Source organism: Eleutherodactylus coqui, chromosome 1, assembly GCF_035609145.1.
Source record: "Eleutherodactylus coqui strain aEleCoq1 chromosome 1, aEleCoq1.hap1, whole genome shotgun sequence".
Lineage (NCBI taxonomy): Eukaryota > Metazoa > Chordata > Amphibia > Anura > Eleutherodactylidae > Eleutherodactylus > Eleutherodactylus coqui.
Genome location: NC_089837.1, coordinates 299,273,662 through 299,287,292, shown reverse-complemented (window position 1 = coordinate 299,287,292; position 13,631 = coordinate 299,273,662). Strand labels below are relative to the sequence as shown.

Genomic DNA, 13,631 nt, shown 5'->3' with positions numbered 1-13,631 from the left:
TCCCCAATGCCTCGTCCCACTTCCTGATCCAACTAGGGTCCTCATCCGACCATCCAACAGGAGCGCGTGCACTAGTACGATCACGTGTGTGGGTGCCTTCTCTGCTGTGCATTGTCTTTTAAATGGTGTGAGATATACTGTCTGGTCAGAGTTTGGGGCAAGCATGGTAATATAGTTATGTAAATGGAAATACAATAACCAGGATCTCCTTGGCAGACTGTGTACTCCTTTTAACAGATCGGGGTTCCTTACCAGTGGGTTAAATAGTCCCGGTCTCGATATCATCAAACTCCCTCCCTAATGTCTGTATTAAAGTTGAGGCACCAATCCTCCCTCAATTCAGTCCCCCTGGTATCCAGAATGCCCCCTTAATTCTAATAGGGCTTTTGGCCTGCTCCACTTCCACACAGAATTTAGTCCTAGAATGTTGACAAATGTCTATGATGCAGTTGCAGATTGTTTTGGGTCGCTGCAAGCTGGATTCCTAAATATTTTATGGACGAGTTTCTCCACCTAAATGGGAAGTGTTCCACTTTCCCCACCAGGATAGATATATTTAATATTTCTGAATGTTAATTTTGAAGTTACTAATCCTACTATATTAGAAAATTCTTGTAGAAGCATACGGATATCTACTCTCGGAGATGTGATGTAGAGCAGCATGTTGTTTGCATACAGTGCTGGTTTGTGGGTCTGCTTGTTTAGATGAATCCCTCTAATGGAGAGGTTGCTCCTGATGGTGTTCGACAGATCTTGAGTCTTTTTATGTGAGTATTGCTGATTATGTTTTAAACAACTGCTGTAGAGGGCCACAGCTGAAAAGTAATTTTGTAGCAGAGGCTTTCTACATCTCAAATGTGGGCATCTCCAATGGCACAAAGGGGCCTTCCTGGAGAATTTGGTGCCATTTTTAAACTATAAAAGTTACATTAGTTCACATGTTTTTCTGCTGCTTGCGAAACAGGTTCTAATTACCAAAAAACTTTGTATAGTGAAGCCTACAATAAATTTAGAATCTGTGCATTATGGGAACAAAATTTAGTTAGCAATGTTAAGCCGGGCTCACATGGCCGTATGGTAATGCGGTGCGTAAAAAAATTGTGCATTTACTGGGTTGCAAACACACCCTTAGAGAACAATAATTCTCTTAGGCACTAAAATAAAATACTTTCATTGACGCCATTTACCACATATTAGGCGTGTGTACATTGCGCATGCAATACGCAAAGCAAATATGTTCATGTGAGCCCGGCCTTATACTGTTTACCTGGACAGCCTAAGGCTAACATCTGTGGAGTTGAAAGAAAAACCCTACAACATTGGAAAAGATGCCAGAAACCATTATTCTGCTAGTTAGTATATTTATTAAGTGACTGTACCATTGTACCATATGCTGCAAAGAAGTTTTGCATTTGAAATTTATTTATAAAACTTATACAACCGACACAGGAGTAATATAGAATTAATACTTTATTTCTGTTGTACACAGGGAAATAATGATTATGTATAGAAAAACACAAAAGAAAAAGAAATACTATTTTTATCCTTTTAGCTTCTTTATTGTTTTTGCGTTTGGTTTATATCCTGAACTCTCTCTGAATTTCTTTAGATCTGAACAAAGTAAAACCTGTAAATTAAAAAAAAATGCAATTAGTAAGAGGTGGAAAAAATGGTTTTCCAATTCTTCAAAATGGATGGCTTATCCTTAGATCAGATCGGTGGCGTCTGACTCTCAGCACCACCATCTAACAGCTCTCTGAAGGGGCCACCACCATGACTGTTTACAATGCTCTGTACAGCACAGCCCTAGTTTTATTAGGAGCGTTGGTGCCAGATATTTCGTCTCAGTCCCATTTACTTGAATGGGAAGAAGCTGTAGTATCAAGCAAAGCCGTTACTAAACAGGAATCTTAAGTTCTTTAAAGAAGCTGTTCATCTGGGGTGGCAACAGTCAGGTCCCCATCGATCTAATGTTGATGACCTATCCTAAGGAAAGGCTATCAATTTTAACACCTTGATACCATCTGTCATATTTTTATGATAGATGCGCGCAAGAAGTGTAGATGTGCCCAAGAAGTGTATGGAGCAGGCTCATACAGCTGGCACTCACCCTCAACGGCTAGGATCAGAGGTCACTATTATTTCAGCCGTTTACTTCCTTGGATGCCATGTTCTTTATTGATCTAGGCATCTAAGTGGTCATTAAAATGCCACCATGGGATTGTCATGGTAACCTGTAACCAACGTCACACAGCTCCATTAAATAACAAAGCTATGGGTTTTAGAGACTTTTGACACAAAGCAATTTTACAAAACAGATTTTTTCCCCCAAGAATCATAACAAAAGCTTTTTTATAATTTGGTATCGCCATTATAAATACCCCGAAACAGCTATCTTTTCATGGAGTCTGGCTTTGCTTTTAATTCTCAGTCATTGTTACAAGGCTAATATAAAGAGTCTAACTTTGGTTTGAAGGAATGCTGCCCTCCAATAGGTGGCACTGTGGAGATATTATTCCATCTCCCTTATTTGCATTATCATACTGACAGATACCATACCATTTTACTTGCAGTGAACTTCGTAGAAACGAAACCTAAAAATTGTTCGCATTGCGATTTACACAAGCCCACATATGGTTACGTTGACATTAGAGATGAGCGAGCATACTCGCTAAGGGTAATTGCTCGAGCGAGCATTGCCCTTAGCGAGTACCTGCCCGCTCGAGAGAAAAGGTTCGGGTGCCAGCGCGGGGGAGCGGTGAGTAGCGGCAGCCAGCAGGGGGGAGAGATCTCCCCTCCGTTCCTCCCCGCTCTCCGCCGCAGCTCCCTGCCCGCCGCCGGCACCCGAACCTTTTCTCTCGAGCAGGCAGGTACTCGCTAAGGGCAATGCTCGCTCAAGCAATTGCCCTTAGCGAGTATACTCGCTCATCACTAGTTGACATAAAAACAAGAAAACACTATGGCTTTTGGAAGTCAAGGATGAAAAAAAAAAGAAAACTAGTTGTGGTGCCAATGAGTAAAATAACAGCAGCAACAGAAAGCTCGATTAGACCATGATTTGCAAATCAACTCTAGAGTTTTAATTCAACTGTAAAAACAAGTTTTATATCATTTTTAATCAATAGGACAGTTATTTAGGCAGTACACAAAATTCATATTCACCTTGCATCTAAAAGTGAACTTTCCACCATTAGTCTAAAAAACTAAGAACTCAGGACCCATCTGTATGGCTCATTTCACAACATGTCTGTAGATTAAAGAAAATAAATAGATGTCAACTTTATGCACCTGTAGACAATTTTTCTCATTGGAGGATACAGCGAAGACCTTATGGTATAGCTCCTGCCACTAGGAGGCAGACACTAAGCAAAAAAGGAGGTAACTCCTCCTACCAGCTATATTCCTACTGTGGCCACTAAGCTAAATCAGTTTTAGCTTAGTATGCATAGGAGGCAGACCTTCCTGATGCAGGTCCTCCAAATCCTGGAATTCCTTGGACTTTTAGGGTTAGCAGGGTGACAGAACTCCACTGAGGAGGGACATCCAGGTTGCTCTAACTCCCCTGCTGATTCCCTGCCTCTGAAAGGCAAGGTGACACAGAGAAGCCCTAACTTCTTTGTGACCCGCCAGCGAAGATCGTCTCGCTTAAGATTCCTGGGATCCCCTCATTTTTGTCTTGGCTCAAAAGACTGCATCAAAAATGCCACTAAAACTCCACCTCAAACCGCCACAAAAATTGTATATGTGATTGAAGTCTTATAAGCAAATGAAACTTACTCCTTGAGCCCATCCAGCGTAGGGACCCCAAATACTGCGAAAATAATCTCCTGAAAAGCAAGAAATATGAAAAGACATATTAGATAGTTACAGAATTACTTAGGCTGAAAATAAGAAACACACTTCTTTCAAGTTCAATCTTTCTCAGATCAATCATACATCACTGAATGTCAGAGAGCAGCTTAGGGTACTTTTCCACTGGACGACTATGCTTTCACACAGAAGTGACGATTGAGTGAATAGAGACAGAGCGCAGAAAAGATTTCTTCCCGACGCCGACCCACCTCCGTTCACTGTGAAGAGGAAGTTGTTCAAAGATGAAAGGCTGCCTGTTTATACTGAGCGAGAAGTCATTTACTAGTGGCTTCAATGAGCTAAAATGAAGTGACTGGTGACTAAATTTATGAACAGATGCCCATGGCATAAAATAAAACAAAAGAAAGGATTCTCCCCTCTCTTCGCTCTCAGAAAAATGTGTGTAACGACCTCCGCGACAACCCGGGCTCTGCTGACGGCAGAAGCCAGGTGACTGCTGCATTTAAACAGAGCCAACTGCTTGTTCTCCTGGCATCAACGCTCACATCCTGGGCACCAAAATGCCAGGAGCTTGGAACAAAGACATTGTAGTCTCTGGCTGCAGCGGTCAACTGGCTTCCACTGTCAGCAAAGACTGACAGTATCAACAACCGACAACTCACTTCTTAATCTTCTCTATTTACCTGCAAACACCATACAAATATCTTTTCCTCCTGCATTCAAGATGTGGTCTTACAAGAGATTTATAGAAACAATATTACATTCGGTCTACCTTTTTATAAATTACAAAATCTTATGTTTTTGCAGCTGCTACTTGGCACTAAATCAATGTCCTTGAGAGGTCAGCTTGCCAACCAACTACCCTCTGTGCCATGTACCTCACTCCTATCTGCATTGCCCAGAAAATTGGAAATGGACATGAAAGACATAAATCTTCCCAACAATTCTTGAATGTTCATACCAATTTCCCGGTAAACCCGCTCTGTGAGAGTCTTGTTGCCATGACCGAGCTGAGGTAAATAGTCTCTTTTTGCAATCTGCCATACATGAGTGTCCACAGGTACCGCCTCTGGTTTATCTAGAGCCATCAAACAAACACAATCTGCAACCTAAAAAAATATACCAAATTCAAATAGAAGCATGTATTCTGGAACTAACAGTGCAGTCTGAACAACTGCGAGATCCATCATTATAGTACCTTAAGGCCGAATGCCCGCGGACGGATTATCGCTGCAGAATTCGTGGTCAGCCACCTGCCGCGAATTCTGCAGCAATGCCAATCAATAGACATTCTGTGGTAAACGATTCTCCCCTGTCTACGAGGGAAATCAACTGCGATTTTCTGCTTGCAGGGTAGAATCGCAGTATGTTCTATTCTGTGCAGAAAAAAAAAAAAAATAGCACGGACGGCTCCTATTGCAGTGAGCACTGAGGAAGTACAGCAAGAATCCGTGTCACAGCGCAGAGCGTCATGTACTGCACTGTGCATGCGTGCCAGTTGAGACACTTCCGGTGGGTTCGGTGAGGTGGGTATAGGGTCTTTGGTGGGCGCCGGGTATTATTCCGCTGCGATATTTTGCAGTCAGAATCCGACCTGGCTGTGGGCATCAGGCCTAATATTACTGTAATCTACTACTGATGGTAATTCCAGTCTTTTCAGCTACTTTAGTAGGTTACAATAATAATCTTTATTTATATAGTTCCAACACATTTCGTGTAACCACGGTTACATGTAGTAACCAGTTGATGGAGACACTAGGGGTGAGAGTTCTGCTCCAACGAGCTTACATACTACAGATAATAAGGGGATATGGAAGGTAAAGGGGCTGGAGATGTGCACGGTATGGCGGGGTGGAGAGTGTGGGAGGCTATACACATAGACAATGGTCAGACAATACGTGCGGGGGCTGAATCAGTAGGACTGCAGGGGCGGTTGATGGCGGCTAGCAGGAACTGCAGTCGGTAGGACAGGGAGCATGTTATCAGGTGGATTACAGAGGGGTTTGGTTTAGGGAATATGGTACGCCTCCCTGAAGAGGTGCGTTTTTAAAGCACGCCTGCAGTTTTGTGTGTCAGTGATTGCCCGGTTAGTAATAATATGTGCAGTTAAGGGCTAACTTCATCATGAACATTTTGCTAAAGCTGCTCATGCATAGTAGATATGTTTCTACCAATTCTGATGGAATCCCCACTAGATCAAATGTCCCCAAACATTTGGATTGGATTTGGAGAACAGACTGAAGTTAACCAAGTAACACAATTTTAGTTCAAACAAGAACCATTTTTATTACTTGTGCTGAATGGTCATAGCTTCTAAAGTGAAAATATCACACTCACTTTGGGTCCATCCCTGGCAGGGCACATAAAGCAGACTTTGCTTCCTCATAGGGAACCAGTCGAAGGGTGTCCAACCAATCACTATCTTGCTTCTGTAAAATTGACCTGGCACTCTCACTGACAAACTTTGCTCTGTAACCGAAACCCAAATCTCGCAACTTTGCCTCAGTGTCATCAGCTGCAACATAAACACAAGAAAACATCATACATTTGGATTTACTATAACCACGACCATTTGTATTTGCATCGAAACACATGGCTAGAGGAAACAGCTTAACTAATTTAGTAGAGTATATGACATTTGGCTGAGTATATATAAAAGTACTCTAGCATCTTACACCTATCTGGCACACTAGGAGTCATTTATATCTTGGCATATGCAAATAAGAATAATGAGTAAAGGCCCCTTTCCACGAAACAAATGTCGGGCAAACGATGCCTGACACTTGTCCCCGTACATACTCGCTCCCATGCTACTGCACAGTAGCAAGTATCGTTGGCTCACAGCGAGGCAGCAGAAGGAGATTACTCTCCTTGCTCTCCCCCGCCCCTCTCCGTTAACTGAACACAGCGGACGTTCAATACTGAATGGCTGGTATCTACACTGAACGACCAGCGTTCAGCTCATCATCCATGACTTATTCTGCATGGACGATGAGCTGAACGATGATCATTCAGTGTAAATAGCAGCTGTTCATTATTGAACGGCCGCTATGTTATGTGAATGGAAAAAGGCAGGGGGAAGAGCGAGGAGATAAATTTCCTGCAGCCTCTCCGCCCACCTGCTGGCCGCTCTGTCAGCCAGCGATACTTGCTCCTGTGTGATAGCACGGGAGCGAGTGCATGCGGGGACGAGTGTTGGGCATAGTTTGCTCGACATTCGTCCTGTGTAAATGAGCTTTAACCGTGTAGACTATTAATGTTCAGTAAGCAATAATGCTTGAAAGAATACAGCCGATTGGGCAGAGTAGCCTTCAGTCAGCACTGGTACACTGTTGTCACCAACAGGGATGTACTGAATATTCAGAACAAACATATTAGCTCCAAGCAGCTTATTTATGGGAGTGCAACATCTACAGCAAACTTAGAATATTATTAGGCTCATGAAATCCATTTTTACCAAAAATTGTCACAACACTCTATGGGGAAAGCTGCCTGCACACGGGCAGAAATCCCGCGGCGGGATTTCCGCCACTGAAAGCCTGCATAGGAGTGCATTACAATACGCACTCCTATGCAGGCGGCCACGGTTTGGCCGCGCGAAATCTCGCGCGGCAAACAAACCGCGGCATGTCCTATTTTTGTGCAGGGCTCGCAGAGCCTCGCGCAGAAACGTCACTCACCCGGCCGCCAGCTCCGTTCGGCGCATGCGCCGGCTGCCTGGCAGCCAGCACATGAAAGAGCCGGGGCCGCCGGGCGCGGGTGAGTACGCGCTTGTCACAACGCGTTTGTTGTGATTTGAGGCACAATATAAGGTAAACGATAACAGACAACAACCCAACATTATCTTATGGCAAATAGGTTTATTGACAGCAGTATCACACTAAATTGCAGTACGTTACAAATGGTATATAGTAGTATAAAATTTGTATATTTCAATACACAAATATGCAATCCATATACTAAAATTATACACAAATATACCAAATATCCCATTAGAAAATACCTTTTAGCCCCCTAGCGATACGCATACATCTGTATACACGCACAATGCCACTTCCTCATTTTGAGAGACCTGTTTATCACCAAGGGGCCTAAAGGCCTATTTAGACACAACGATAATCACTCAAAAGATGTTGCTCAAGCGACTTTTGAGCGATCATCGGTGTCATTTACAGCGCAAGATGCAGAAGATAAGCGGGGTGTCCCTGCTTGCCTTCGGCATACAGCTGTTCCCCCGCTCCAGTGCCCGGCTGTCATACAGCCCAGCGCTGGGAGTGGAGGATGCAGAAGACAAGTGGGTTGTCCCTGCTTGTCTTCTGCATCCAGATGTTTTCGGCTCGGAGAGCCTGGTAGTTATACAGCCGAGCGCTCCGTGCCAGGTATGGAGAACAGAGCTGGTCTTCATACCAAGCCTGTTAATAGGGAGCGGGATACAGCTGAAACAATAGTATCAGCTGTATCCCGCTGTGAATCCCTGATAAGGCTAATCATCGTCTTTCTGATGAGCGACAGCTTAACGAAATCTGCACGATGGGCGAACATTTTGAGCAGCTTTTGAGCGAATTTTGAGCAATAATTGTTGTGTCTAAATGGGCCTTTAGGCTTGGTCTTGGCTTAGCCTAAAGCCAGCATGGAGTTCCCATACTTGGAAGAGCCAGGGCTTACCTGTCTACTGGCAGCAGGGCTCCTGCTCTAAAGGCCCAGGTGCAGAGAAACTTCTGACCCTGCCGTTTAACTCCTTACATGCTGTGATAAACAGCAATCATACCATGAAAGTGGTTGACAGGGGAAGGGGTTCCCCCTGTCACTCATCAGCACCCAGAAATGCGATTATCAGGTGTTGTCAAAAGTATATTACACTGCACTAAATAAGCATCTAAAAAAAGTGGAAAAGTTAGTTTCATTGCAAAAAGACCTTTATTATTAACAAAAAAAACATATAAGGTATCAACTTTTTTAAAGTCTCACATTTCTTTAATGTTTGTAAAAAAATCTCACCCCACCCAAGCCTCCTTTTCTAGACAGTTTATAAAAGTGGAGTAAGAAGCGTAGAAAAGCAACAATTTTCAACATTTTTGAGCAACACACTACTTGTGTAAAAATTCTGTGACTTTCTGATGATTGCAAACTACAGAAGACTTTGATACATTTGTCATTTGCCAAGTGGATTCTAAACGATTGATATTTCTTTTTTTAAAGTGCTCATTTGTGAGTATAAAGACTCTTTAACATGTTAAAGCTGTTTTGCACTACGTTATTTCTAATCATTTGTATATCTGCCTGAGATGTAACTGCATGCCGAGTTTTGCAGCAAAGGGCAATTCCTTCTAGGTGCTTGATTTTTTTTTTGTATGCATAGCCAGTCAGATGAAAACTGCCATGTTACCTGCCTGCCAGTGCCTGGAGTGTGGGGAATGAATAGTACTCCACTGTGTCAAGTTGGCATAGCCTTCTTCCCAGAGCAGTGCACAATCGCTCAATCATTCCAGTGATGCGAGAGATGTGGTTGTTGGAGGTACAGATGAAAGAAAAAAGGCATTCTACAGGATCCTGACGCAAAACTCGAATTCCTGGAAGACAGACAAATGGCAATTACAGATTATATGTATGTAAATACACAGACACACACTGAAATTAACATTTTAGTTAGTTAAAGGGTATTTTCTCAATTCAATACTACATTTTTCTGTAATTCGGGAGAGGTACTCTTTCTCCTTGTGGAGGAGGACATGCAGGCACAAGGAGACTAATAGGTCATGCAATGCTCCTCTGGGAAATTTGGTATGCAAATGGAGAATGGTATAATGTCTCAGCAGCATCACTTATTAGAAGGCAGCTTCCCTAGAAGTCTATGTACAAGCTGCTAACAGGCCTTGTAACATGACTGGGAATTTAAGTTAGCCCACATACCAAATTTCTCAGTTATAAATAGAGTGAGAGGTCCCTAATAACGTTTTCTGCATTTATGGCTGGATGACACAGGTAAAAAATGTAGGGTTTTATATTATGTATATTACCTGAAAATTCCTTAGCTACTTTCAGAAAGTTCTGGTCAGACGCTCCCCATAAACTGTAGAGCTCACTGAGACTAACGTGCAACTGGAAGTAATCCTGCAGGATGTCACCGTCTTTTGTACAATCTGTATGTAGAGAGCCATCATCTCCGGCTATCTCCTCATTCTCCTGCTTTATGGTGTCTTTTTTCCGCTTTATTGATTCTGGGACAGTATGGGGCAGCTTTCGTTTTGCCAACCTCTTCTGAGTGCTCTTTTCCAACCGACTTTCCATTGTCCCTGGGCTGGGATACACTGCGTACCACAAGTGGCCACCTTTCTGAGTCAGAGTCCACACACGTCCATGTAATACCCCTGTCCAGTACCCGGGACTGCTTTCTCTCCACCTAAATGTTTCATGGCGAAAAAAAACCCTGTAATTTAGAATTTTTCAATATGCACTGATACAACAAACGCTATACGTATGGTTATCTACAGCAGGCCTCATTTATGTAAATGGTGTATAAAATTTAGAGATGTGCAGAATTTAGGTAGTTCACAGCTTTTCTGTTTAGAATAGGCACAATTGTACTGATTGTTATGAAAAGGCCCATTTACAAGGAGCGATGATCGCTCAGACGGCAGTTTGAGTGACAGCTTTGAGCGATCATTTTGCATAAACTATTAAGTATCTACTCAGCTACTTAACAGCTATTTAGTGTGTAAATGAAGCCTTTAGCTGAATGCAGTTAATAGCCCAAGGGCACTTATCTGAGCTCAGATCCTTTGTTCTCCATCAGGAAACAATGTTATCAGCACTCCCCCGTGGAGAACTGCTGATAAGGCGATTTTTAGGTTGGCCTGAATTTAACGATCAGCTAGCAGTGCACGATGGACGCGCGTTTAGACGCAACGATGATCGCTTTTTAGCGATTTTTGAGCGATCATTGCTCCGTGTAAATGAGCCTTTAGTCTGAGTCTTATTCATCAAAACAGAAAAATTGGCCTACCCATCCATAGCAACCAATCACAGTGCAGGTATCATTTTTCCACAGCAGGTTAAGAAACAAAAGCTCAGCTTTGACTGGACGAAATGTCAGGTCTTTTTTCTGTTAGACAATTTTGATAAATGAAGTGCACTTTTAATACGAGGTGCATTTAAAGAGGTATTCCGGACAATAGACAAAATTTCCACTTTCCAACTCTTCCGCTTACTGCTATTACTCCAAATGTTTGTCTAAATTGTGAAACTAAACTCTGGTACCCTTTTTAGCCAAGCTACATCTCCCACAACGCCACACTGGCAGTTACTGACGTGTGCACATTTACAACTGTGTCCACAGATGGAACCGAAAGGAGCAGGAAATCAGAATTCCTAGTGCAAGTGTAAACCCCCCCTTAAATGGTGACGTTCCAAGATCAGAATGTAAACATCAGTTTTCTTCACTTGCATGGAAAGGCATCCATCGACATTCATCGTCAATTAAGTGAGACGTGGTGAAGGTGTCATGGGCGTGAAAAATGTGCATTCATGGGAGTGACAGTAAAAGAAGGCCGAACATCATGTGCAAACAAACCAACTAACTGATTGAGGAAGATGTTGCCTGCAAAGTCGGCATTTCCGTAGTATTTGTGTGTGAAGACCTAAAGATGCAGAAAATTTCCTCCAGGTGAGTCCTTCATAACAACTTGGCCCACTTGCAAAAATCGGGGGAAAAAAGGAAATTTTTCCTTTTTTAATACAATACCTACAATAAAATATACAAAAACAACTAAAAAACAATAAAACGAAAAATTTGCTCTCTATTAGAGATGAGCGAGTATACTCGCTAAGGCACATTACTCGAGCGAGTAGTGCCTTAGCCGAGTATCTCCCCGCTCGTCTCCAAAGATTCAGGGAGCGGCGGGGAGATCTTTCTCTCCCTCTCTCCTTCCCGCTCCCCACCTGTCACCGGCGCCAGCCCCCGAATCCAGTATCCAGTATACTTTCATAGCCATACATTCCACATATCCTCGTATTTTGGCAAGTAATTAGAATGAATTGCCATCAACTTCTCCATCAAGGCATGCAATGTCAGTAAGTCTTGAAGGTTTTCTAATGTCGGGGTCATCAGTTTATTTTCAATGTTTGGCAATTAGGTAAGATGCAGACATAAAAATATGTTCTATCATCTTTCTAAGTGGGTCGTGTATCCCTTCTAAATGTTAGAGCTGGAGGGCACTTTTGTACAGAAATGTCGGGCGCACGCATGGGCAGAAGGCGACGTGAGGTCTTGGAAGGACCATACCACCAGGGGACATCATGGAGGATGGGGGTGAGTATTTTCAACTTCCTCCATGGATCTGATCCATGAGGGGAGGTAAAACTTTAGCTTTATTTTACTTTTCACAACTTTTTCGTGATCGCCGTTATCCATTGGATAGCGGCGATCACGGAGCCCGGCAACATTTCCTGCCTCCCGGCTACCTTCAGTAGCCGGAAAACAGGAGATTTCAAATGCCCCATGGCGATCTGGTTATCTGCGCATGCGTCGCCATTTTAACTAAGGCGCACATGCGCAGAAGACGCCGGAGGGTCCGCTCCAGCCCAGATCGTCGCTGGACATCGCGCAGGATGGAGGTGAGTAGTTTTAGCCTCCCTCATGGGTGCATTCCGTGAGGGGAGCTGAAACTTTAACTTTTTATTTACCTTATTGCGATCGGCGCCATCCATCGGATAGCACCGATCGCATTGCTGGGTGGGGGCTCCCCGTGGGCCCTCATGATTGCTCCATGTTGTCAGCTACCCCCTGGAACCGACAACATGGAGCTGTCACGTCCACAGCCCATGGGGCTTTAATCCTCAGAAGATGCATGTTTTTACATCCTCTGGGATTAAAGCCCACTTAGCTAGGATGTAAAAACACTATGGGGCCGTCACTAAGGGGTAAAAGCATGCAGATTTGTTTTGCTGACCTTTTAGCACAGAAAACAAGTCGCAGCATGCTCCATTGCAGTGCGGTTCCCACGGTAAAGCAGGAGTTTAAAAAAAATCTCCACTGCACATGTGCGATGGCTGGCGCTCCTGGACACATCTGCAGTCAAGAAAATTGAAGATCCAGACAGACACACAGAAGACCCGAACGGGTAAGCAGGGTCGGATTCCGCTCCGAGGACATGAGGCCTAATGTGTTTCGGAAAAAGTAAGGGTGCTAAAATGAGGCTGCGGGAGATAAGCTACAGAGTTTTCCAGTCACGAATTAGCAAGAAGTTTGCAGTCACAAAGGGGGACAAACGTAGTTCATTTACTTGTTATCAGGAATATGTTACACTTATAAAAAAATACACCAAAACCAAACCTACCGAAAGGACTGGCCACCTGCAAGAACATAATCCAGGCGGAGCTCAGAGAGATGGCATGGCATGGAGCGCCAGAGATGCGGGCAGATTGTCAGAGACGATAAATGTTTCATCCTGTAAGAATGACAAACAGACGTTAGTGTGATGTTATCTGCGTATCCAGTCATACACCGACTACTGCACTGCAAGAACTATTTACAGCAGAAGCAGGCAGCTGGTATTCTATCGGTAATGGAGTGGCCAGCGCAGTCACCAGATCTGAACTCCATTGAGCTGTTGTGGGAGCAGCTTGACCGTATGGTACGCCAGAAGTGCCCATCCAACCAATCCAACTTGTGGGAGATGCTTCTAGAAGCGTGGGGTGCAATTTCTCAAGCTTACCTCAACAAATTAACAGCTAGAATGTCAAAGGTGTGCAATGCTGTAATTGCTGCAAAAGGAGGATTCTTTGACGAAAGCAAAGTTTGATGTAAAAACAATGTTATT

At 43.5% G+C, this 13,631-nt stretch overlaps 1 pseudogene; it reads right to left on the bottom strand.

Moving 5' to 3' along the window:
* Positions 1-1,501: 1,501 nt before the first annotated feature.
* On the bottom strand, positions 1,502-13,258 carry LOC136573270 (N-glycosylase/DNA lyase-like; annotated as a pseudogene).
* Between the last annotated feature and the right edge of the window lie 373 nt (positions 13,259-13,631).